Source organism: Spermophilus citellus (assembly GCF_964194105.1).
Source record: "Spermophilus citellus genome assembly, chromosome: 9".
NCBI lineage: Eukaryota > Metazoa > Chordata > Mammalia > Rodentia > Sciuridae > Spermophilus > Spermophilus citellus.
In genome coordinates this window covers 85,480,027-85,507,766 of record NC_138191.1, presented here as the reverse complement: position 1 = coordinate 85,507,766, position 27,740 = coordinate 85,480,027, and the positions used below count along the sequence as shown (strand labels likewise).

At 36.2% G+C, this 27,740-nt stretch overlaps 1 protein-coding gene and 1 long non-coding RNA gene across 6 annotated transcripts in view; one reads left to right on the top strand and one right to left on the bottom strand.

The window, feature by feature from the left end:
- LOC308657327 overlaps positions 1–20,029 on the bottom strand; it is a 58,002-nt gene extending 37,973 nt beyond the window's left edge. Inside the window, exons 1-2 of the long non-coding RNA XR_014023901.1 lie at positions 19,896–20,029; positions 2,618–2,698 (exon numbers count right to left, since the gene is read on the bottom strand). This is a non-coding gene — a long non-coding RNA (uncharacterized lncRNA). The remainder of the gene's footprint in view (positions 1–2,617; positions 2,699–19,895) is intronic.
- The window catches only part of PDE4B (phosphodiesterase 4B), a 540,698-nt gene continuing 532,217 nt past the window's right edge, over positions 19,260–27,740 (top strand). For 3 of the 5 annotated variants that reach the window (XR_014023900.1, XM_081308894.1, XM_081308895.1), the window contains exon 1: positions 19,420–20,007. The gene's annotated coding sequence lies outside the window, so the exon portion shown is untranslated. The other 2 variants (XM_081308892.1, XM_081308890.1) reach the window with 2 other exon arrangements.

Here is a 27,740-nt window from a genome sequence, read left to right as displayed (position 1 = left end):
CCTCCCACATCATCTATCCAAAGAAAAGATTCCATATCTCATCAGAATAAGCTTTGATTTTGGTTTACTTTATCAAGTATCTTTTTCTTCTTTTTTTTGCATTTTTTTTTATTAGTTGCTCATGACAATACAATGATCTTAACATATCTTACATTTGATTCAAATGGGGTATGAATTCTCATTTTTCCACGTGTACAGGTTGCAGGATCACATTGGTTATATGGCCACATACATACATACAGCAATACTAGGGTCTATTGTATTCTGCTGCCTTTCCTATCCCCTCTCCCCTCCCCTCCCCTCCCATCACCTCTCTCTACCTAATCTACTGTAACACGTTTCTCTTCCCCCCCCCACATTATCATACATGTATTTTTTTATAACAATGAGGGTCTCCTTCCATCTTCTGTGCAGTTCCCCTTCTCCCTCCCATTCCCTCCCACCTCTCTTCCCTATTTAGTGGTAATCTTCTTCTCATGCTCTTCCTCCCTACTCTATTTTGAGTCACCCCCCTTATATCAGAGAAGACATTCGGCATTTGTTTTTTAGGGATTGGCTAACTTCACTTAGCATAATCTGCTCTAGTGCCATCCATTTTCCTGCAAATGCCATGATCTTATTATTTTTTAGTGCTGAGTAATATTCCATTGTGTATAAATGCCACATTTTTTTATCCATTCATCTATTGAAGGGCATATAGGTTGGTTCCACAGTCTAGCTATTATGAATTGTGCTGCTATGAACATTGATGTCACTGTGTCCCTGTAATATGCTCTTTTTAGGTCTTTTGGGTACAGTCCAAGAAGGGGAATAACTGGGTCAAATGGTGGTTCCATTCCCAGCTTTCCCAGGAATCTCCATACTGCTTTCCAAATTGGCTGCACCAATTTGCAGTCCCACCAGCAATGTACAAGTGTACCTTTTTCCCCACATCCTCGCCAGCACTTGTTATTGTTTGACTTCATAATGGCTCCCATTCTGACTGAGTGAGATGGTATCTTAGAGTAGTTTTGATTTGCATTTCTCTGACTGCTAGAGATGGTGAGCATTTTTTCATGTGTTTGTTGATTGATTTTATATCCTCCTCTGAGAAGTGTCTGTTCAGGTCCTTGGCCCATTTGTTGATTGGGTTATTTAATTTTTGGTGTTTAACTTTTTGAGTTCTTTGTATACTCTAGAGATTAGAGCTCTATCTGAAGTGTGAGGGGTAAAAATTTGTTCCCAGGATGTAGGCTCCCTATTTACCTCACTTATTATTTCTCTTGCTGAGAAAAAACTTTTTAGTTTGAATATGTCCCATTTGATGATTCTTGATTTTAACTCTTGTGCTAACGGTGTCCTATTAAGGAATTTGGAGCCCGACCCCACGAGATGGAGATTAGGGCCAATTTTTTTCTTCTATTAGACGCAGAGTCTCTGGTTTGATTCCTAGCTCCTTGATCCATTTGGTACCAAAACAGGAGGGTAGACCAATGGTACAGAATAGAGGACACAGAGACCAATCCACAAAATTACAACTACCTTATATTAGACAAAGGTGCTAAAAGCATGCAATGGAGAAAGGATAGCATCTTCAACAAATGGTGCTGGGAGAACTAGAAATCCATATGCAACAAAATGAAATTGAATCCCTTTCTTTTTCTTCTTAAAAACAAAAAATTTTCACTTGTCAAAAAGCTAAGTGTCCATTATGTGCTTTTATGTTTATTTGAAAATTTTTCTTGTCTCCATGAATAATTAGCAGGTGGCTAAGTGTTATTTCTCAGGGATCAACTACCCCATATTTATTAAACTATGGTATCTCCTTAAAATCTTTTTTTTAATTCTCAAAACTAGATTACAAAGCAAGAAAAGAGAAAAATGAATTTTGGGGATATTTTTCACATTTGAGATTACCTTTCAGATTTTATACAAAGCCCCTGGAAATCTGCAAAAGGTTATTATTGTGCCTTATAAAAAAGAGCTATGATTAAATAATGTTGTTTGATATGTTCCATATTTCTTAATTAGACTAATGTTATTATAAAAACTATATGGGAAGAATTGTCAAGTCAGAAAAGATGCTTATCCTAGGTTAAATTTGTACAGGAAATATGCTATTTGTAGAGACATCATGAATTATACACTTTATGGGAAGACTGTGGAAAGTTTTCAATGGTTTCATAATCTGTTTTCACCCTCAGGGGAATATCCTTTAGCCTCTTAGGAAGAAATAATGTACTGATGTGCTGCACATCAATATAAAGTTTTACTCTCCCTGAATTAAAATAACTACTTGGTCTCATTCTTAAGCAGGCTTTCCCTTCCATCTGATACTTGTTTAATGATCTTACTTCAGGCTATAATTTTTCAATGCACATTGACAGACTCAGAGCCTTGCAGAAAGAACTGAACTGTTAGTACCAAAACAACAACAACAACAACAACACAAAAAACAAACTCTTGATGGTGGTCTCCAATGTAGGATTGCTTAGACAATTTTCAGATTATAGGAGTGCACTTAGTCAGGACTTTCAGGACTTTTTCAATCTGGAATTGCTGTACTTCCAAAAGTCCACTGCTGATACAACATCCACATAAATAATGAGGAAATTTGTCTGGGCACAGTGGCACACACCTGTAATTTCAGTTACTCAGGAAGCTGAGGCAGGAGGATCCCAAGTTCCAGGCCAGCCTGGGTACCTTAGCCAGATCCTATCTAAAAATAAAAGAAGAAAGACTGGGAATATAGCTAATTATGACCCCCTACTATTACCAAAACAAACAAACAAACCCAAAAACATTTAATTAAGGTTTATTTAGTTTGTTACTGATATTACTTTAATGTTCTATTTTAATGGATGTACAAAGAAGTCCCTTTTCATTCATCTTAAACTATTTTTATCTAAACCATTTGATACTCTACTTAAAACACTTTAAATGACATTTGATTTTCACTGATACCTCAGAACTGAGAAACAAACCTTTTTATTAAATCTTTTTATTTTTGTGCAATATAGTTGTCTATATTCAATGAGAACCTATCCTCTTGTCTCTCAGTATGTAATAGACAAATCAACTATTCAACCAATGCCATACCTGGAATGCCATATTTGAAAATAAATCTCATTTAATCAGGTACAACAAGCCCACTTATATGGAGTAAGCATCAATTTTATGAGGTGTCAATGTATAAAGCTCTCCAAAGAGCATTGTCATAGCACCTGGCATGAAGGATTCTAGTCTCATAGGTAATGAAGGATACTCCTTAGCAGGCTACTCCTGAACACATTTTAGGAGCCTCCAAAAGAGGTGAATTTACCCAAATTTATAGGCATTGCAATTAGAGGGTGGAGAAAGTCTTGATTTCCTGGATTCAGGCTAGAATGGCAAAACATAGATACTTAAGAAAATTTAATCCAAGATTTCTTATGAAAATTTCCAAACACAAGTTAATTTTTTTTGCATTAATAGTTCTATAAAGTTTAGATTTGCAAAGTAAACTCAAAGTCTATTTGACAATTTGTATTCTTGTTGCACTTATGTAAATAATCAGACAGAACTTAACAAGATCAGGTTGGGTTTTTTTTTTTTATCATCATGAGTATTATTTGGAGATAATCCCAAAGGGAAAAACTTTAGGAAATTTAGAAAGAGTCAAAGGACATTACTGGGTATACTTTCAGTGTAAATGTTGGGCTTAATCTCTTGACGAGTGTACTTTACAACTTGATAGGAATAGAGATTAACTTATAGAGTTGTGTCCAGTTCGTTATTAAATAAAATATTTCATACATGCTCACTTTATATTTTCATTGTAAAGACTTTATAAAATAGCCAGTCCTCCATAAAAGTAATAAGAACACTGGGAAAAACTGTCAAAATAAACTGGAAATATAAAACTGGAAATTAACTAAAATTTGCAATTATATTCAAGAAACATGGTTTAATCTTGATAAGAATTGAGTCTTTTAGCTTGTCCTAATCAATGTCTCTCTCTCCCCTCCCCGCCATTCCATGGTAGCCTTAAAAATTAACATCCTTGAAACTACCATCACTGTGAAACCAGTGGTCTAATAGCCACTACAGGGTGCAGAATAGGTTTTGTGCTCCATAGAAGTCCCGTCTCTAGAGAATTGTACTATTTCATCTATCTGGAGATCCACTGAAAATCATCATTCTATGACCTGTCTCTTTTAAACTTAACTACTCATAAAGGCCCTATCTTTAAATATAGTCACGTAGGAATTTATGGTTTTGGTGTATGAATTTGGATGGACACAATTTAGTACATACTACATGTCATGAATATTCAAAAGAGAACTGATGTTTCTATACTGATATTTGGAAAATTAGACTTTGCATAAAATTTGTTATTAAAAAACATGAAAACATTTTATATAAAAGGTCAATTCATCAGGTAAATATACAAATATAAACATAAATGTACATAAACAGGTCTCCAAATTACAAGAGGCAAAACTTGACAAAATTGAAGGAAGATATCACTTATCTACCTCATGATTATAAAAAAGGAGTATGAAGAAGTTAAAAATTACCAATAAAATGGCAATTTAAAGGCAATACTTCTCTTTAAATAGTGAGTAGAACAGTTGGTCAGAGGATTAACAAGAAAATAGCATACCACTTAATACCATAAACCAACCAGACCTAACAGACATCTATAGATCATTCCACCAACAAGAGAATATACATTTTTCACAAAGTCATATGAAATATTCTCCAGCATAGATCATATCTTAGACCATAAAACAATCCTCAATAAATCTAAAAGAATGTAAGTCACACAAAGTATGTTATATTCACTACCCATAATGGAATAAAATTAAAATTCAGTAATCAGGATATTTGGGAAATTTTAAAATATGGGGAAATTAACAAACTCCTAAATTACTAGCTGACTACAGAAGAAATAATGAAGTTATTTTAGATAATAAATGAGATAAATGAAAATTAAAACAACAGAACTTACAGAATAAAGCTAATGTAGTGCTTAAAGAAAGATTGATATCTATAGACATATATTACAAAGAAGTGTGATTTCAAATCAGTAACTTTTTACCTTAAGCAATTAGAAAAAGAAGAGCAAACTAAATCCAAATAGAGCAGATGAAAGAAAATAATGAAGTGTATGGAGGAAGTAAGAGGAAAAAAATAGATGAAATCAGCTAAACCAAACATTAGTCATTTGAAAAATATCTTCAAAAGAGACACACCTAGACTGACCTACAAAAAAAGAGAGAAAATTTAAATGACCAAAATTAGTAATATAAAAAAGATTTCATAACTGGATGCAGCATTGCATACATGTGTTCCAGCAGTTGGGGGAGGGCTGAGGCAGAAGGATCAAAAATTCAAAGCTAGCCTCAGCAAAAGCGAGGCCCTTTGCTTCATTACACACAATTGCAGTACTACTTTTCAATTCTCTGATTGTACACGATGTAGCATGGCACCATTAAAAAAAAAAAAAGAAGAAGCAAGACACTAAGCAACTCACTATGACCCTGTCTTTAAATAAAATATAAAATAGGGCTGAGAATGTGGCTCAGTGGTGGAGTGCCTCTGAGTTCAATCTCTGGTACTCTCACTGCCCCCCAAAAGATATTACTTACCTACCTCATGAATATAAAAAAAGAGTATGAAGAAGTTAAAAATTACCAACAAAATTCTTTAAAATAAATTAGATAACTTAGCTGAAATGGACAGATTTCTAGAAAGAATTCCTGGAAAGACAAAATCCTGGATTTCTTAAAACTGACTATAGAAGAAAGAAAATCTGAAAAGACTTGTAATAAGAGATTTTATTAACAATAAAAAAAAAAAAACTTCCCACAAAGAAAAGCTCAGGCCCCAATTGCTTTACAGATGAATTTGCAAAGAATTTAAGCAAAGCTAATAATGATCTTTCATACTATTAAAGAAAAAGATGAGGAGGAATAGTTTCCCAATCATTCTATGAAGCTGATATTATAATGATTTCAAAATTCGATAAAGACAAGTAATGAGAACCATAGAACAGACCAACATCCCTTATGGATATACATACAAAAATCCTCTACAAAAATACAAAAAAACTAAATGCATCAACACAAAAAAAAAACATTATACACAATTACCCAGTGGAATTTATTGCATTAATGCAAAGTTGATTTAACATGTGATAATCAGTGCAGCACACAGTGATGTTAATAGAATAAAGGACAAAGGCCACATGATCATCTCAATGGGTACATGCAAAAATTGCAAACTGTTGTTGAAACAAATTCAAGAAGACCTAAATAAAAGGATAAAATTTCCACATTTATGCTTTGGAAAACAGTATTGTAAATATATCAATACTTCCAAAATTTGTCAGCAGATTTAATTCAATGCCTGTCAAAGTCCTAGCTTTTCCCTATGATGCTTACTGTTCTTATATTCATGACTGTTGACTTCAGGGCAGTCCTTGGGATGTTTGATAAACCTATTATATATTTATCTCCAATCAATTCACTCTCCAGTCTTTTTTTGAAAAAAGAAAAGAAAGTCAACTTACTTTCTTCTCTTTGAATCTCTAAAACCTCATCCTTCTCCTCACCCTGTGCTGATGATCCTGCATTCCTTATATTCAATGAGAAAGCAGGTACATTTATAGCATTTCCATATGATGTCACCATCATATCTTTCTAGTTTCCTTTAGTTTTATCTATAAAATACAGCACCACTCCTAGTTCAATGGATAAACTGTCCTTTCTTCTAAGCTAAGGTATACAGGATCCAATTCCTTTTTTTCTCCTCTATAATATCCATTCTGATTATGTCTGCCTTTGCATCATCAATCTTTCTAAGCTCCTGGGCTATTCCCATACATCATACAAAAATGCTCTACTATCTCCCTTCTTGAAAAAAAATACCCTTATAGCTGCTGCCTTGGTTTTTTTTTGTTCCAAATTACAGAAATGTCTTCAGAAGACCTCCCTAAAATCACTATTTCTACTTCCTATCTGGGTTCCTCCCTTCTTTCTTGAATCCACTTTGTTTAAGTTTTTCTTCCCACTCCTTGACTCTTGTCAGTGTCACTAGTGATCTTCACATTGACAAAACCTATGGTTCTCAGTCTTCATATTATTTGATCAAAATCATCACTTGTCATGATTGGTAAGTTTTCTCATTTTTAAAACACTTTATTCACTTGCTTTAGTACTATCACTTTCTCTCTTTTTTCTCCCTCTGATTTTTAGTCTCTTTTTCTGGGTTCTCCTGATCTCCCAGACCTCTTAAGTGTGTTCTCTAAGTTCTGTGTCTTCTCTTTTTGCATTTACACTCAATGAACAGGTGAACTTATCTAGATGTATGATTTTAGATACTAACTGCATACTAAGGAGTTCCTAATTTATAGGGCAACATTCAGTGTGGTGAGTATGTGTGATAGTATGCATGCAGCATCCTAGGTCTCATTTTTCCTGTTGGTAGAAGTTACTACACTGCTTCTTGTCATAGGTCACTATGTAGTTCTAGAAAACCAGGGCCCAGGGATGAGAAAGATGGGATAGTTGTTGCCATATCTTACTTCACAGCTGAATTTGGACCTCTGAAACTTAACTCTGGATCCTACTTCTTGGGCCTCTGTACCTTAAGCTACAATAGCAAAGCATTGCTGTGTTTCTTCTAGAAAAATCGGAAGAACTCAGATGCTTGACCAAATGTACCTTGGAATATACTGCTTTAGTCTAGGCAGAAGTGAAGTCTGACCTTGATAGTCATTGATAGGCTTGGTGTTTATCCTACTTGATAGTGTATTCTAATCAATTAGCATCTTCTGTGGTCTATAGGCATGGTCAATGTGTGTTATATGTTTGATGAATGTTGATTAAAAAAATGAACATAGAACAAAGTCTTCTTTTGTAATATTGAATATTAAATATTTTTCTTTTTATTTTTTAAGGTTTAGTTTTCAATGCACAGTCAGAAATGAACATGTTTTCTGACCCTTCCCTATGTGTAAATAAGCTCTTCAGAATTAAATATGCTATACTTAAATTCACCTTTTTTGTATCACTTTGTCATTTGTAGGCTTAATAGTGCTTGTGATGAGACTAGAAGTCACTCCTCAAAATTATTCAGTAAAGGTATTTTGTTAACACTTCTCAAGGAAATGATAAGAAACTGTTTTCTAACAATAACATGTCATTGGTTAATATGTCATGTTCAGAATTTGTTAAATTCATAAATAATGATTTATTGATATACAGAACAAAGAGAGATTTGGTTGATTTCACCGTGGCCAAGAAAATTGATTCTAGTCACTAGTCAGAAAATAAGTGAATGAGTCAAATTCATGCCAAGAACTCTACATACATTTTCTGATTGACTCTTCCAACAGCTCTCTGGAGTACTTTTTATTGTATATATTAAAATTATCACATATTGCAGATATTCAAAGCTATCCAAAATCCTGACAACTTCTGCCAAGAGACTCCTGTAATCCCAGTATAAAGAAAACTGTTAAGTTTAATAACACTGCTGTTGTTCTGGACCTTTTTATAGATTAAATAAATGAAGTTTCAAACACTGCATGCCATAATCTATATTTGCATTTTAAGAACCAGGGGCAACTAAAGTTTATTTATAAGGTAGGTTGTTGGGGTTGGGAGGAATAAGAAGATTTGAATTGCCTTGAAGCCATGCTTTCACTTGGAAATAGTTCACTTTTTATGCTTGTTCTCCAAATAACAGTTTGGGGGTGGTGGGGGGAAATCAGAGCAAGTCTGAAGGTTCCCAGACCACATGAACTGTTGATTCTGTATTGACAATAACCCTTACTTTGAATTCTTGCTGATGGTGCTTTATAAAAAGAAGTGGGCATTGTTCTTGAGGTTGGTATTATCAGAGGATGACTCTGTTCTCACTTAAGGGCTGATGTTTGAGTTGAATTTGTAGATGTGTTCATTAAGTAGCTAGGCTCGACCTCATGCTTTGACATTAGCCAATCTTGGCCCAAAGTCGAATACAAAAGAACTTTCAAATAGGACTACAGATAAATACATAATTTCTTTAGAAATTTTCATTCCTTTTGACACTTGAATATAGGATTAGCTAATAAAAAAAGGAAGATTAGATACTTGAAATAGCCATGTGAATCATGTCTGCTAACATGATTATACCTTGCATGTGAAAATTAGTTTGACCTTTTCATAGAAATAAATCACCTGTAGTACTACTATTGTTCTATGGTGCATCATCCTCCAGATCAAAGAGAACATGTCACATAAAAATACATAATACATCGAATGACTCTCAAGCCCATTTCATTTAATGCTTAATTAGATAATAATTATCATGTTTTTCAAATTAAACAATATAAAAATTCCCCAAGAAACTTGCCATGTGTGTCTCAGGTCTCATTCACTTCCAGAGGCAGGGTTTTTTTTTTTTTAGAGATTTTTAAAAATTAATATTCAATTAAGACAAATACATATTCTTACTTTTATTTCTTTGCTACTCGATGGTAACCCACTGTTTTTTTAAATTTAATAATATATCTTGGAAAATTTTATATCTTAGTATGTGGATGTGGAATGCTTCCTTTTATTTTTTACAGTGTATAGTAGTATTCTATTGTATTGCTACAGCTTTGTTCAAAAACATTTGGGCCATTTCCAATCATTTGTTATTCCTAATAATGTTGCAACAAATGAATTTGTGTGTGTGTGTGTGTGTGTGTGTGTGTGTGTATGTGTGTGTGTGTGTGTGTTTCATATGTGGGACAACTTTGGTAACTTGAGTATATTCAATTCAATATAGTCAGTATTTTTAATAACTAAATAACAAACTTCCAAAAACTTTATCCCAGTTTATTCTTTGCCTTTGACTTTACTTATAGTGTTTTTTTTAACTCTTTTTATTCTTCGTGTATAAAGTTCTTTTTCCTATATAGACAAACTTTTCAAATTACTTTCATGGCTTTTTAGATTTAATCTTTTTGCTGTATTTTCATCTAGAACTTTTCTTAATTATTTCTCTATATGAAATTTGGAATTAGATTTTATGGTTCTAAAAAGTCATGTTTTGTGGAAATTCCTTTAGCTTATAAAGTAATTTAACATTATTGTCTTTATGATGTGAATATACCTTTTCAACAGCATAGGTTGTCTTTCCATGACTTCCTGTTTTCTTTGGTATCCCTCAGTAGCCTACAAAGGTTTTCTGTATACAGGTCTTATCTATTTCCTGTTTACTTTGTTCTAAGACATTTCAGCATTTTTTGTTGCTATTGTGAGATATTTTAATCATTATATCATCTGGTATAATGTTGTTGATAGATATGCAACTGAATACACACACACGTATATATATATGTATGTTTTTTATGATATAATATTTGTTTATAACAATTTTCTTTTTCTTTTTTTTTTTAGAGAGAGTGAGGAGAGAGAGAGAGAGAATTTTAATATTTATTTTTTAGTTCTCGGCGGACACAACATCTTTGTTGGTATGTGGTGCTGAGGATCGAACCCAGGCCGCACGCATGCCAGGCGAGCGCGCCACCGCTTGAGCCACATCCCCCGCCCCTGTTTATAACAATTTTCAATTTTCTTGGGTTTTCAGATATTCTCATATTTTCTGCAAATGGTAATGGTTTACTTCTGTATTAGTTGGGGCTCTCTAGAGCAACAGAACCACTAGAATTTATTGTGAAGGGGCTAGCACCTTGCCACGGTAATTTTTCCTGCTTACGAGGGGATAAACCACCTGAGAAAATAAAGTCTGAGATAATTGGTGAAGAAATAAGAGGCAGAGTCAAAGAATAGGTTTTAAAAGCAGAGTCAATTGGAAAATAGCTCTGGTGGTTTACTTAAGGGGGTATATCAAAGGGAGGGATAAGGTTTCAGGGGTGGAGTCTTGCTTCATGATGTCCTGCAGTCAGCAGGTTGATTGGCATCTTGGTAGGCCCCACCAATCTCTGAGAGGCTGTGTGGCTACACAAGGTCACCCCATCTCTGGGGCTGTGTAGGACTTGGCAGAACTGCATAGGACTCACATGTATCTGGGCAATCTTATCAGCAAAACTGCCTCTGGAAGTGCCCAAATACCAGATTTTCGTATTCAATGGGCTTCCATGCTGATTTGGTCCACACATAGGCCACTGATGGCTCTCAACAAGGATTCATATGTATATATAAATATTTATTATGAGAAATTGGCTTCATAATCACAGCGATGAAGAAGTCCTATGATCTGCCATCTGAAAGCAGATGGAGGCTTTGGAAAGCTGGTGTGTATTATGTGCAGTCCAACAGAGCACTGAGGCCTGAGAGCTGGGAGAACTGATGGTGTGAGTTCTATTCTAAAAGATCATAGTAAGAACCAGAGGATTGATGGTGCTAAGTCCCCGTCAAAGGACAGGAGCCGACCAATGTTCCAGGTCAAGCAGTTAAGAAGAGGAATAATTCTTGCATTCTCAGCACTGTGTCTCAGTCCCTCAATGAATTGGATGGTGCCTAACTGTAACTGGGGCGGGCAATCTGCTTCGCTTGGTTGATGCATCCAAATGCTTATCTATTCCAGAAACACCTTCACAAATTGTTATGGTTTAGATAGGAGGTGTCTCCCAAAAGTTCAGAGGTGAAACTACTGGGTTAGAAGAGCCTTAACCTAATCAGTGCATTAAATCCACTTGAATGTATTAACTGGTTGGTCACTGTAGGCAGATAGGGTGTAGCTAGAGGAGGTAGATTACTGGGGACATGCCTTTGAGGTATGTATTTTATCCCTCACAAGCAGACCTCTCTCTGTTCCTTGGGGTCATGTTCTGACCCGCTTTTCTCTGCCAAGCCCTTCTACCCTGATGTTCTGTCTCAGAGCAATGGAGTCAGCCACCTATGGACTGAGAACTCTGAAACCTTGAGCCCCAGAAAATCTTTTCCTCCTCTCATTGTGCCTGTCAGATCTTATGGTCACAGTGATGAAAAAGCTGACTAAAGCATAAATATACCCAGAAATAATGTTTAACTAGATATTTGGGCATTCTGCAGCTAGGTCAAGTTGACACATAAAATATTCCAGTATTTAATTTTCTTTTCTTTGTACTGACTTATAGCCTCAGTATAATGTTAAAAAAATTGTAATATTGCATCATGCTACTTTTTCTTACTTTAGTGAAAATGCCTTTAAAGTTTTATCTTTGAACAGAGCTTTTGGGCTGAGATAGATTCATTTATTTATTTAAATTTTTTTTTTCTGGTTGTAGATGGATTCAATACCTTTATTTTATTTACTTATTTTCATGTAGTGTTGAGGATCAAACCCAATACTTCACACATGCTAGGCAAGTACTCTACCACTGAGCCATAACCACAGCCCTGCGTTATATTTAACTTGTTATAGAAACATTGATACATGTCTAGATGTTGCTAGTTTTTTAAATGAGGAATGACTGTTGAATTTTTCAAATGTCTTTAGAAATAATTCAATTGTTTCTGTTCTTTAAATCTTTCCCTATGACCATTTATCTGAATAAATTTACTAATGTTGACTTATTTTTATGTTCTTGGGTTCTGGATTTACAAGTGAGATTAGTCTATAAATTTTCTTTGCAGACCTTATTAGATGTGCTGTTAATAAAATGGAACTGAAATTATTCCTTATGTTTTGTACTTCTTAATAGTTATAATAATAATCCATTCTTTGAGGGTTTGGTAAAATTCCCCTATGAAAATCATACTGGCTTGGTAATTCATTGGAGGAGGGTGAGTAATTAACAACCTTCTCAATTTTTTTCTCTGGATTTTTTCTCTATGGATTATCCTTTAAAGTCAGTTTGGTTAATTATATAGCTCAACTATCCATTTAATCCAGGCTTTCAAATACATTTTCCTATACTAGGGGATGTATTTTCAGTGGGAGCCATGCATCTTTGATGTTATCATGATTAATTTTTCTCATTAGCAACAAAAGTTTTTTCTTGGGAAAGCAAAAATGAAAAAATGGTTGAGAAACATTACAATTCATTAAAGTAGTTCTTAGGTTTATATTAATAATCTCTATTTTTAATTCTTTATTATTTTTATACTTACTTTTTTCTTAGTTTAATAATTTAATTTTCTATCTTTAAAAAGTAGCTTCTGGGGAGGCTGGGGTTGTGGCTCAGTGATAGAGTACTTGCCTAGGATATGTGAGGTCCTGGGTTCAATCCTCAGCACTACATAAAATAAATAAATAAATAAGTAAAATAAATGTATTGTGTCCAACTACAACTAAAAAATAAATACAAAAAAGTAGCTCTGGAATTGTATATTAGTTCTAGTCACTTTAATGTTCTAACTTATTTATTGATTCCTCTAAATAGTTTAATTTCTTTTTTCCCTATTTTGCTTCTCTGTATTTAATAGTTGTTTTGTTAACTTCTTGAATTGATGCTTAATTCATTAAGCTTAAAGTGACCACAGAGTTCTGATTGTGTCTTCATTTATCATCATTTTCTAGAAATTCTGCAATTTTATTCATAAGGGTTACTTAAAAATTTTTTTTGTTTATAATTTTTTTATTTATAATTTTTTTTAGGTGGAAGGATTTCTGTTTTTCTGATTTTTGTAATAATTTCTAGATTTGTGGAATTGTAATTATAGAATATTATACATAATTATTTTTATACTTTTTGAATTACTATATTGGAATTTTTATAAATATTAGTTCTCAAAAAGAACTTTGAGGCACAGAGTTTGATAGATCTGGATTTAGACTGAAAGATTAGTTAAAATCCCTTTGTATTTCCACATCTTCGTACTGCCTGTAACACCTGTTTTAAACTTATTACAGCTGTGCATCTAGTTTGTCCGAATTTATAACTTTCACATCTTCACTGTGATTTCTGATTCTTACGTTATATATATTTTTTGGTCACATAATCATGATGGGTTCTGACTTCAACTTGTCTGAATGAGATGGACATCATTATCCAAAATACATATATGAAGACACGAATGGTGTGAATATACTTCGTATACAACCAGAGACATGAAAAATTGTGCTCTATATTTATAATATGAATTGTAATGCATTCCTCTGTCATCTTTAGCAAATCAGAATAAAAAAGTTAAAAAAGATCATACTTTTTGGTTTATTACTGTTATTCCTTTGTTTGTCTGAGGGGAAAGGGTCATTATCTGAGTAAAACTTTGATATTCCTTTTATTTTCAACTATTTTAATCCTTCCTTATCAACATATTTCTGGTATATAGAATAGAGTTTTGCTTTTATTGTAATTTAAAAAAAACCCTTAAAATATTTATTAATTGAGAAGGATTTGTCCAAATCTTGCATATATAGATTTGTTTGTGTGTAGATCTTTTACTAAATATTTAGTTTTATTTGCTCTCTCTGTGTGTGAATGTGTGTGTACATCCCTGTACACATGCATGAATTTAGGAAGTTATTCATTAAGTTCTAGATTTGCTTTTTAGTGGCTATTTTTTATAATAGATTTATATAATAATCAGAATCCTCTCTGGTTTTATATATAACTATTAGTTATGAACAATGATAAATTGACATGTGTCCTCTTTCCCACAGTGCATCTTATCCAGTATAATATTTTGTTAAAAAGTCACATTTCTTAGAGTTTATCTTCACATTGTCACACATGCTTAAACTACTGTTTGGATGATAGTTACAAGTGAGTCAGTCAGTGAATTTTTTTCCTTTCCCCTCTGAGTATTTCTGAATTATGTCAGTTCAATATTTTCAAAGCCAATAACTTTCATATTTTTTTGGTACCAGGGATTGAATTCAGGGGGGGCATTTGACCACTGAGTTACACTCAGCCCTATTTTGTATTTTATTTAGAGACAGGGTCTCATTGAGTTACATAGGGACTCTCTTTTGCTGAGGTTGGCTTTGAACTTGTGATCCTCCTGTTTCAGCCTCCTGAGCCCCTGGGATTACAGGTGTGCACCACCTTGCCCAGCTTCATATGTTTTTTATAGTCTTAGTTTTATAACAAAATATGTTCCCTGTTCACCGTTCACCACTAGTCCTTCTGAGAAAAATTTCCCAGATTTATTCCTTCTCATGTGAGGAATATTATTTGACTTCTAATTTCTTAAAACTATGATTTGTATATTTGATGAATAATTTGACTAAACATAAAATCCTTAGATTACACTTTCTTTCCTTGAGAATGTCAAAAGTTTTATGACATTTCTGTTAGGCTCTGAATGTTGTTTTGAGGAAGGCTGAGGGTAGGCTGACTTATTTTTCATTACAGGCATTTGATATCTTTGCTTTTCTGCTTTAGGTGTCTTTTTTTTTACAATCAAAATTTAGTAATTTGCATAATAAAAGCAAAGTGAATCTGGAAAATATTCAATAATTTATTAGCCCGTGTCTTGGTTTGACCATTATGAATCAATATTATTTAGCATATGGTGTTGACTTTCAACATATAGCCTCAAGTCTGATATTTTTTCTTTCAATTTCAGGAAGATTCTTTTTTTAAAATTTACTTTCAAAGTATTTGTTCCAGTCCACTGTTCAGAGACACCGGTTATATGTGTGTTGGCTCCGTCATGTAATTCTTCCATCATTATTAGTTTCACACAAGCAACTTTAAAATATTTCTCTTCATTTTCAATTAATTTTGACCCCTCTCCTTATACCTGTCTTCATTGGCTCCTACTTACCTGCAGTACTTATTCCCACCTTGTGTTTCTTCTTCTATTGTCTTCATACCTGAGTGGCCTGGTTCTTTCGTCGTCTTCTTGCTTGATTTGTGTCAGCTCATTTAATTCTCCTCATCATCTGTGTTTTTCATTCATTTCATCTGTGTTTTCCTTGATACATTATAATGCTTATTAAAATATAGTAAATATGCTTCCTTTAGAGAAACAGGATAGCTTAATGAATAAGATCATCAACTGTGGAGCATGACTCACTGGGTTAAGCACTGTCCCCTCCTCTAACTAGCTGTGTGATCTTGAGCAAGTTACTTGGGTCTGTATAATGGGAGATTTGCTAATAATTAACTCATAGAATTATGCTGGGAACACTGCCTTGCAACAATAAATACTATATTTACTTATGTTTATGAAGGCTTTTCACTGATTATAAAAATCATACTCAAAATTTTCATTGGCTCTGTGGCAACACCTTTTTCCCCTCTCCTATTATAAGCTTTGATGCTCATTTTTAGTATTTTTTTCTTAATGATATGTTGGTATCTGTCTTGTGCCAGTTAATTCTTTATTACTATTCACTATTGAATTAATCATTTTTCTGGTTAAAATCTTTGGAGAAAATGTCTGAAGTGAAGGCTTAAAGGTAGCTCTCCTGTTCTCAGAACCAAACAACTCCTACTTTCTGTAGAAAATTGTTATATTCATGGCCCCAACAAATGACACTTCCCTATATCCATACCCTTGCATTTCTGGCTCCCACCATGACTCTAGACTTAGCTTTTGAGTTGTTTTGGCCAAAGAAAAAGTAGCAAGAATGATACATGGCAAAACCTTTAAAGAATGTGAACTTTAGGGCTGTTTTTTTTTTTTTTTTTTTTTTGCTTTTTGCTTCTAGCAACTATCTTCAATGTGCAAAAGTCTGAGTAGCTTTCTGGAAAGGGATCCCAGGTGTATAAGCCATCCCTTCTGAGGCTCAGATATATAAGTGAGACCTGCTAGAGGAGAGATAAACCACATGGTTGAGCCCATCCTAATGCATGGCATCACTGAATTTCAGGCAGATTAGTTGCTTTCTAAACCATTGTTATGCAACAGTAGATTACAGATTCATTTTTACTGCAGCCTCAAAATTAGAGTTGCTTCCAATAATCTTGGTGTCCCTGCATACTCATTTCTTCTGAGTCTTCAAAGTGACATTAGGTTCAGGAGACCTTCTGGCAATAAGTCCACACTTCCCAGTTCTTACAGACAAGATATGCAACTTTCACACTTCATAGGGATTTTATCAACTTAAAGGATTATAGTTCTGCTGATTTTTTGCTGACCTGGAGATCTGCTGCAACTGGGTTCCCTGGAAACTCTTGTTGCCTCCTGTCCATGCCCGTATCCATGCTTTTCTTCTTCCTTACTCCTTCTTCTTCTGATCCAGTTTTGGAGAAACATAGGTTTTAATTTTATAGTAAATCCTTCATTTCCATGAAGTGTGTGTGTGTGTGTTTTTCTTTTCTGGTACTTTCAGGGATCTCTTTTATTGTTTCCTTCAGTCTCTCTCTGGGTCTTTTCCATATGACTTCTGCCCAAATTCAACTGCTTTATGACAATCTCTACAAATACTTTAGAGTTTGTGGGTAAAGTCTGTATAAGTTTGCTAAAAACTGCATTTAACTTTTCCCATCTCTTTTTAGTTAATATAATTTCTAGAAGGAGAGAGGAAAGATAAACAGTAGAAATTATTTAATTCATTTTGCAATAAGAACACTTTGGACATATTTTTCTAAATATTATGTAATAACCTTGAGAGTCTTGATAATCATTAATATCTTTCAAAGGTATAATATTCAAAGAAGGGGAGCATGCCATTCAGGTTGATTCTTTTTTTCTTTAAGTCAGATTTTAGGTTCCCATCCATACACTCTTTGGGCAATGCTATCTTTATATTTAATAAGCCTAAATAATTATCATTGTAATTCACAAAGATCATGTTGTCATCGTTTAACAGAAACTGTATCTAAATCATGACTACATTAAAGGGCGTTTTGGCTTCATTCAGATGCCCAATGCCTTGATATTATTAATATTGGCTTTGGGCTCAATTTCAAGGTAATGGATAAGGTGGATGGTATAGAATGCAAAGCAACAAGTACAAGAAGGCAGAATAACCTTTGGACAGTTGGCAGCATTTTGGATGTACAGATTGGCTGCTGTTCACTCTGGCAGCTATTGGTTGAGGAAACAGTTCAGAGTAGGAGTCCACTGAGTCCTGACATTGAAAAGCTATCAGGGGGCTGGGGATGTGGCTCAAGCGGTAGCGCGCTCGCCTGGCATGCGTGCGGCCGGGTTGGATCCTCAGCACCACATACCAACAAAGATGTTGTGTCCGCCGAGAACTAAAAAATAAAAATATTAAAAATTCTCTCTCTCTCTCTCTCTCTCTCTCTCTCTCTCTCTCTCTCTCTCTCTCCCCCCCCCCCAACACTCTCTCTCTTAAAAAAAAAAAAAGAAAAGCTATCAGGTTGGCCTTTCATTATATGGTTTGTAAAACTGGTTTGGGTTAATGGGAGAATAATAGAAAGTTATTACTGCTTCATTGGTAAGCCCTTATTTGTTCCTTAATATATAGTTCCGATGGGATCTAATTCCCTGACCCATTCCTCCTCCTACATAGAGAAAATTGCTTCCACTTATGTAATTGGTATGTACTTTCCTTGTATAATAACTAGCATTAGACATTTTGGGTTTTCATAGTTATTTCTCTCATTAGACTGTGAACTGCTTGAATCCAATAAAAGATTATGCCCTAATAATCCCTGTACCCCCTGTATCTACAGGGTATACTGCTGTTCAGTGCAAAATGAGTGTGTTTACTAGAATGAATTAAGAAATGGGTAATTTAATCCATTAAAGTCTTTCTGGTATCTAGCTAATTTAGTAGTTCAACAAACAAAGTTACCCATTCCTATCTTCCTTCTCTTTACCTTAACCAGTTTCCTCTCTAGTTCTCTGAAAGGGCTTGTCACCCAGGGAAAAGGAGACCTGGACTTTTCCCATCTCTTCTCTCCTCCCCTACACACACACACACACACACACACACACACAGGACTCCACCCAGCTGGGTTTCTAAAGCCGGATCAGGGATCAAGTCAGGTTTCCTGGGCCTCTGCCTGTTGCTGTGTCACGAATTCCCAAGTTATGGAACCCACTCCCAGACCCTCTTGATGGACTACCTCCTCAGAGGTGATTTAACCTGTTGGTTTGGGGAGCACTCCGCTTGTCACTCTGGAGTCCTTTGTGCAACAGGAGAGAGCGGGCTCCCACGCTCTGGCTCCTTCCACACGCGCTGGCTAGCTCCCTTGCATCGCCTCCGCCCACCCCCGGCCCTGAGTCCGTCCACCTCCGCCCCATCCCCCTTTGTGCAGCCTTTAGCTGCGGACTCCTTCCTACTGTATTCATGGCAGATGAACAGCCAGTGACTGACACGTTCCAGGGAAGGCGAATGGGAGCAAGCGCGGGCGGCTGGGGGAGGTGTGTAGTGGCAGACGGCCTCTGGGATTATGAATGGGGGCGGGGGAGGGGGCCCGGGCAAGCGTGAGGTTCAAACCAGGATTTTCGGCATCCGGCTGATAGGCACACAAGGCTGTGCGTAATCCTTCAGCTCTGGTGGAAAGGGAGATGCTGTGAGCTCCCGACTGCGAGTGAGGGCTATTTTGCAAAACTCCCCTAGTATCGTGCCGGTGGAGTATTGCGGGAGGTCGGAGAGGTAGGTGGGAAAGGAAAGAAGCGGGGAGGGCGATCAGGAAGAGGCCAGCTGACTGCAGACGGCATGCTTTCCTCCTGAGAATTGACAGGTGGTGGCCTCAGCAGTTACAACCTACTACACAGCTTCTAGTCCGTGCAATATGGTCACATTGTTATTCCCCCCGCACCGGGCTGAGGAGCGCAGCGCTGCAGACCAAGTGGTACTCGGGAGCTGTCTCTTCCGGATCAGGGGGGGGGCGGGGGGATAGGGACAGGGCGTTGAGGGTCAGCTGAGAAGATAAAAGCTCGCGGGTGCATCACAGCGGACTGTGGTGTCCTGATCCGGAACCCCCACGCCAGTCCGCCAGTCAGAGCGCGCGCTCCTCAGCCGCCCCCAGCCCGGCCCGAGCGCCCTTTTCTGGAGCTCCTGGCCCCGCCTGGGCAGTTTCGGTCTCTTAGTGGCCGGCCAGGCAGCACGGAGCAAGGAGGCTTGCTCCCAGTACATACCCTGTCGAGCCGCACCCGGCTGAGCCACGGCTGGAGCCCGGGGTCCAGAGCGCTGTGGTGCAAGGAGGCGCCCCCGGCGGGAGGAGCGCGGCTTCCACCAGGGTAGCCTAAGGTAAGGGCTGCCTAGGAGGCTGCGGGTTTATTCCTTAGCCTCCCTTCTCTTACTTTATCACACATCCAAGTCGGAATGGAGAGTGTGGGTGTTGTGGGGCTGATGCGAGGCGAAGGGGAATGGAGCCACTGAGCCAGGATGGTCGCCTTGACGGCGTTGTTGGCGCCCCTTTAGAGTCAATCCAATGACTGGCCTCTTCCCTTTCGTCCTCTCCTTCTTGCCAGTGCTGCTGCCCTTGGACTTCTTGGCGAGTCACTGGCAAGGAGGGAGATCCAAGGGAGGATGGAGTGAGATAGAAGGAAACCCAAGTGCTGGCTGTGGTTGGGAGCGCGGTGCCCAGTGGTTGCGGGTGGTGAGCACTGGTGGGAACCTGAAGTACCCAAGAATTTGATGGGCTGTCCCCCCCCCCCCACACACACACACAAACCCAGGGATCTGGGGCACCAAATGGGATGCATCCAAACCTGGGAATAAAGAAGGCTCTGCCGAGAACTTTTGGGAAGCTCTGCATAATGTCTGGTGAGGGGGCCTGGGTTGTGTTCAGGACCCCCAGCTCCAAGCTATAAGTGTGGGGAGAGACCCTCTACCCCCCAACTCCTCTCTTTCCTTCTTGCCTTTTCTTCCTTCTTCCGGTTTTGCTTCTTTCTTTCCCTTTCTCACAGACGACCTTCCATGTGCCATACTTCACACAAAAATCGGAACCCACTGTAGCCAACAGCTTTAAACCAAGTATTAGGAGGAGCTCGTAGAGGAATAGCTCTTAATTACAGGAACAGATCTTAATTATGCATTCATCACATGTATGACATACACATAGTTTTTTCAACATTGTGAAACTTTCACTTAAAATTGCATTGCATTTACATTATGTTTACATCACATGTATGTTGTGCTACTAAATAGAAATGCATTGTGTGCATTCTGCATTTTCATCTGTATGTGATATAACTGTTTTTTGAATCACATGCATTTTTTAAACTCAGAGGTTTCCAGCTGCCGGTAAGTCTTGGCTTTATTGTAGTAATCGAAGGCATCATATTAAATTTAAAAAATTACAATAAAATATAATGAAAGTCTAGATACTTACCCCCACTTGCAGTGGATCATAAATTCTTCCCTTTCCTTTTGCTAAAAACTGTTGTTATGCCAATAATTTTTATAAAACCAAAAACAATTTGGGGGCCTCAAATGTATTATCCCCAATCTCAGGTTTAGGGAAGGATATGGAATTTTCTGCACATGAAATGACAGGAAGGTGGAAAAAGCCAGTAATTTCATTTCAGGTAGAGGAAAGTTCAGCTGTGCTTCCCTCTCAGGGCACCTCATTTATCTTCTGACATCCCAAGAGAGGAACCCCTTAATGTCAACATGTGTCTTCAGCATAATATTGGCTTATTCAACTCTACAAATCAATACTTATAGGACTTGGCAAGTAACATGTTTACTGTATGCTTCTATTGTTTTTCTTTTTTTAAACAGCAGGGTGCCATTTTTTGCTAATTTACAAAAAAAGTAAGAGTGTTAAATGTACTGAAATTGTTGAAATGGAATGATTGATGGATTGAGATTGTTTAATCTATATATCTGTCATCTTTCTATATTGCTTATACAGTTGTGAGCTAAATAATTCTGCCATGTGTCTACTTGTATTTTTATCAGCTTATTTACTTTTCAGTTTATTTCTAGCTTGACATATTGTGCAAAAATAAATTATCCTAAATTTCTCTAGAGGGTACCCACTTGGTCATGCTTGTTTGCTTTTATAATAGGGTTGTTTTGATCGAGGAATAAGAAATCAATCATGTATGGTTTTCTGAACTTGGGAGTCCTTTGCCTTCTAGAGACAGGTATTTAAAAATAACAGGTGCTGTGTATGTACAACTACAGATTTGTTTCATAAAGACACTAGACACAGAAATGATATTTTCATTTTGGTTCATAAAATGAACATTTAAAATCATGAAGGAATAAAGAGTCCCAGGTATCTCTTTAAATCTTATTTGACTTATTTCAAGTAGAGAGCAAGGAGTCTTAAGTTAGAAATATTTTCAGGGTTAGTAATTTGGATTTATCTTTTATTATTGTGACATGAAGCTTCACCCATTCCTCTAAGAAAATAAAAGCAGCATGGTTTGGAGAAGACATGGGGATGTTGTTGATAATGACACATGGGTTCCTTTGAACATGGGTTGTTGCACCACTTTATAGTAATATGGTGGAAACTGTGATGTGCCAAATCCTTCTTCAAGGAAGGACTGGTGACCCGAGCCTGAGCATGTTGTCAACAAGTGGCCTTCAATTGTCAGACACTTCAGGGAATGCCTGAGCTGTAGAGAGCCCCATTGTTTCAGATCATACTCTTTTTTAGGGCAGCTCCCATCCAATGGCTGATCCATGTGGAGAATAAATATTAGTCCATTTCGGCATAACTCAGATGGATCATTGTAGCTCTGGAGCTCCTGGTGGGCTTGCATTACTGTGCTCTTTCTCCCTTTGCCCATATCTGCTTCCTTCCCCATCCTTTCTCAGGCATTCATAAGGAGGCCATCCTTAATAGAACTGCACACTGAACTTCATGTCAGAGTCAGCTTGCCAGGGCAACCAACCTGTGACAGTGCCCCCTCCTCAGACACTTATTTTGTCAGTTTTAATAAACTTGTCTTTTGACATGTGGTGTCCTTTCTTATTGGAGCACATTTCCTTGTCCTTGCTCTTCTTCTGTTCTTCTGTTTTACATTTCCCTCTTGACTCTTTTAGATCTATAATGTTTCTATAGTCTGTTTTCTATTGATTTGAATGTTATATATCCTATTTCTGGTTTTAGTCATTATTCTTATGTTCCATATTTTGTCTTAACTGATGTAATTAATAATAATAATACCCAGTCTCTTGAATAACATAAAGACCTTGTATGGTTTTGATTCTGATCATCCCCCATGCTTCAAAATGAAGTTCCACCACATTATTTATATCCCCAGGACATTTTTATATAATTAATGTTTTCTTTTACTGCGTTTATCGTCAATGCTCACTTAAATGTACCCACATTTTCTGTGTTTGTGTCTTGGTTATATTTAAGGCTATTCATTGTCTTTGGAGTTCTGTAGTTTCACTAAGATGAATCCCACTATAGGATGCTCTTGTGGGCTACTTTTTATTGCTCTTTCTTGGAATGTTTTTATGCATCATGAATCAGATGACTCCTGTGTTTCTTGACTTATTGAAAATTCGAAGTATAATCTTATCATACATTGTCTTGCTTTGATTATGTCTTCTGAAGTTCATATTAGATATATGTTGGGCCTTTTTTTCCTGTTCATGTCTATTCCTGGTGTAAATATTTTTAGTTAAAAATATTTTAAAGAAAAATTTGGGTAATTTATTCAGTACCGTGTTCTGCTGCTAGGACAGGGTCAGGGACTGTGCACCTGGGTAACCTACTGTTAGATAGGAGGCTTTGTTTCTGCAGTTCAGGGGTGTTCACTGGTCCACCACCCTCTTTCCACCATTTGGAGTCCTCCTTTGGATGACTGCATTATTTCCAGGGCTTATAATTATACTTATAAAGAAGAGGCAGGGATAGATGAATATGTGCTGTCTTGTCTGAATTGAAAGTGTGTGCTTTTAAAAAAACACTCTATTTTAACTCCTCAGCCACAGTATCCATTAATATCATTGAAAATACTAGTTTGATTGAGTATCCCTATAATATGTATCTTATATAGAAATATAACCTAAACATCAGTTTAAAACTCTTATTTAAATTAATTAATATTATTAGTTTTAAACTGGTGATTTAAACGTCAAATCTCATCCTATCAGTGAAATATATGACAAAAACCTATGTAGGTAATATTTTCTCTATGAAACCAGTTCTCTCCAAGTTGTATTAAAGCATTTGAAAAACATGAGTACTTTTTATCTGTTGTTGTCTCTGTGGGAAATGCTAAGAAAATCCTTTATCAGATGGATACTTTAAAACTTTAGAGAAAGTAAATAGCATTATTTGCACAAGCAACTTGCTGATATTTTTAGGGGATTAAGGGAAAAAAAATACCAGGATTCTCAGTCTTTGCCTTTCCTGGCTTATATCACAGTGCTGACTCATTTTCAGAACTGAAAGTGATCTTAGAAATCACTTACTTCAAACTTATTGTTTTATACCTAAGAACATTGAGACCTTGAAAGGCCATAAGAGAACTTGAGTTCCTTCAATTAAAGTGACAGGGCCTATTTATTTTGAGTTCTTAGTATTTTCTAACTTTATGTTTCCTATAAGAAACCAGAATTGACCTATTTTGAGAAGACATTTAAATTTATAGTGAGTTTTAATTCCTTGATACCTGTTTTGAATGGGAAGGAAATATTTTAATAAGTTGGGATAACATGATAGTCTTTTAAAAATAGGTATATTTGAAAATTTGATGAATATATAATTCAGTTATTCAGAAAAATTATTATACACTAAAACATTTGCATCCAATATTGAGGGTTTGTAAACTCCTGGGAAAGACTTCCAGATATTGTTTGTTTTGCCTATTGTCTTTGCTAGGGAAAATGACTTAGGGACAATAACTTGTTTTATAGTCAGAGTCGCCTGTGAAGGTCTGTGGATAGTGACAGTTGCCCTGGCATTGTACACTGGTATGCTGGAGGATTTATTTTCCTGCAGGTTCTAGAAAGCCAGTAGGTCAGTAGGATATAGCAGGACTGGCAGGTGTTCAAACAGAGTGAAACACAAACAGGCCACTCAGCCCCCAGAATACGCTCTCTCCTCCACTGTATGTGTACATGCATGGACTTAGACACATACCTTAAGATACCTTGAAAAGATCCTTCCATCTGCTGCTAGTTCGACCTTCTTACTGCACAAAGACAGTGATCTTTTGGGGATTATTCTCCCTTTCTCATGTAAAACTACTCACTTAAAACTAACTTCACTCATATCAAATATTAGGGACTTAAAAAAAAAACTAGACTGTCATTGACTGTATTTATTGGAAGGTTTTTTGAGGGTAAAAAGAAAACTATGCTATGTTTCTCTTATCTTACATCTATAAAGTAATCTCAGAATGTTAAAAGAACTACAGAATGTTAAACATCTCTGAATTCCAATGAGAAAGAAAGGCCAATGTTGGTTTTTCTCTTTTCTATTCCAGTATTTGTTAAAATAGTTGAAATTACTTTCAAGGACACTGCCAATATATACCTATATACACTTTTCTCTGTGACTAGTACAATTCCCTGAATGGGGGTGGGGGGGAGATATGTTTCGTTGTTTTGGTAGTGCCTTGATTGAATAAATGAGGACAAGGCACTGGAAGCCCTGAGTTTCAAAGTTGAGATGCCACTAATTGGTCAGTGGCATCCTCTGTGTAATCAAAGGGTATAATTATGAAAATCGCTGAGGTTATTTCCAGTATTATGGTTTGGTTAAATGCCAGATTTGTGGATCTTGTTTGACAAAACATTAGGGGAATTTTGGGATAGGCCCATGTAATTAATTATCATTCATAAGAAAGTTGTTCAGAAAATTAATTTTAAAATTAAAATTATTATAATACCCTAATACGGTCAGAAAATTACAATAGTTAGAAATGTCTTATCCCATTTACCCATTACATAGGTACAGCACATAGCACAATTTGGGGGGAACAAATCCATTCATGTTGACAATGATAATGGTTTTAGTCATTATTCTTATGTTCCATATTTTGTCTTAACTGATGAAATTAATCATAACACCCAGTCTCTTGAATAACATAAAGACGTTGTATGGGTTGTATGGTTTTGATTCTGATAATTCCCCATGTTTCAAAATGAAGTTCCACCACATTTTATTTATATCCCCAGGACATTTTTATATAATTAATGTTTTCTTTTACTGTGTTTATCGTCAATGCTTACTTAAATGTATCCACATTTTCTGTGTTTGTGTCTTGGTTATATTTATATTCGATATGAGGTATCCCCCTGAAAGCTCATGTTTGAGACGATGCAGTAATGTTCAGAGGTGAAAGGATCACACTATGAGCATTGTAACCTAATCAGTGGATTGATCCATTTGATGGATTAATAATTTGAATAGATTAATAGGTGGTAACTGTAGGCAGATAGCAGTGGCTGGAGGAAGTAGATCATGAGGGACATACCTAGAGGTTTATATTTTGTCCTTGGCAAGAGGCGCTCTCTCTGTGTCCTGGATGCCATGAGCTGAGCAGCCCTCCTCTGCCAACCCTCTGCCATGATGTTCTGCCTCCCCTCAGGCCCAGAGCTACAGAGTCAGGCAACCATGGACTGAACCTCTGAAACCATGAGCCAAAATAAACTTTTCCTCCTCTAAGTTCTTCTCGTCAGATATTTTAGTCACAGTAATGAAAAGCTGGCTAAAATAGGAGGTGATGCTCATGTGGATGGCACCAGGTATGATTCTCTGGAGATGTGACAGTTACTGCAGATGGGCTAATTCAACATCCATTCACCCAGTTTCTTTTTCTTCTTCCTTTGCTATACAAGTTGGCAAGAAAAACATTCAGCTTCCCCATATTTCTTGAAGATAGGAGTGGTTCCAAGGACAAGGATTTCTGGGGAGCTCTTCTAAATAAAAGGAATGATTTCGCAAGGAGAATGCTCTTACTTTTGACTTTCACTCTTTCTCTAGACCATTGGATATGGGTGCTCAGCTTTGAAGTGAGTAGCCAACTTGCATGCACGAAGAATAAACCCATATGCTAAGGATGATGATGCAGAAAAACAGATGTAGCTTGGGTCCTTAGTAACATCTTAGGGAAGACATATCAGCTTGTGCTGCCTACCTCTAGACTTAATGTTCCGTGAGAAAAAAATAACCCCCTAATTATGAATAACCCCCTGTTAGGTTTTCTGTTACTCCAAGCCAAACACATTTCTAACTGAACATGTAAGGTCATTGTTAAGATTTTTCATTTTATATTTTTGAAGGAAAAAATTAGTGTCTAAAGATCTTTTTAATTACTGATCTTGGACTGCACATTTTAGGCGAGCTTGTACAAATATTCTCATTCTGAAGAAGTTGGGGCATGAAAATTTTGGAAAAATTATAAATTTCTTTTTGTTGTTCATTGCAGAAAGAATAGCATGAAACTCCAAGAGTTTCTGTTTTGTATTGCTGAGAAAAGATTCCAAAATTTTATTCAATGGGTGCAATTTATAAGAGGAAAACTCTATTTCTGTGAGTCACACCTCCTACTTAGCTATAATCTTTGGTAAGATGGGATACAGCTGTAGAATACTAATAAGCTTTTAAAAAATGTTATTTCCCCCATTTGGGTTATAGGAAAAAATGTATAGTAGAGTAGTTTGGCCTTTTTACCATTTAATGTAAGTTTGTTTTCAGCAGTTTCCTTTTGATTTCATGATCAAGAAATACATTTTTAAAGTTAAGAAGAGATGGTCATTTGCAATAAGTAAATGTAAAGGACGAAGTATATTTTTTTGTGTGTGTGCTTGTGATATAGCATATACACATTTCCATTTGAATTTGCCTGACTTAAGTTCAGGAATTAATTTTTGCATTAAGTCATATGATAGGAAAAAAAGGATTCAATTGAGATATAATGGTGATATTTTATCAGTTAGGATTGCACTTATTTGGGAGTCACCAAAAGTTTGACACATATTACTACAATGAGTAAGAGTTTTATTTTTCATATGTCTGGAAGGAGATGGTCCTTAAAACCAAAGAGGTCATCAAG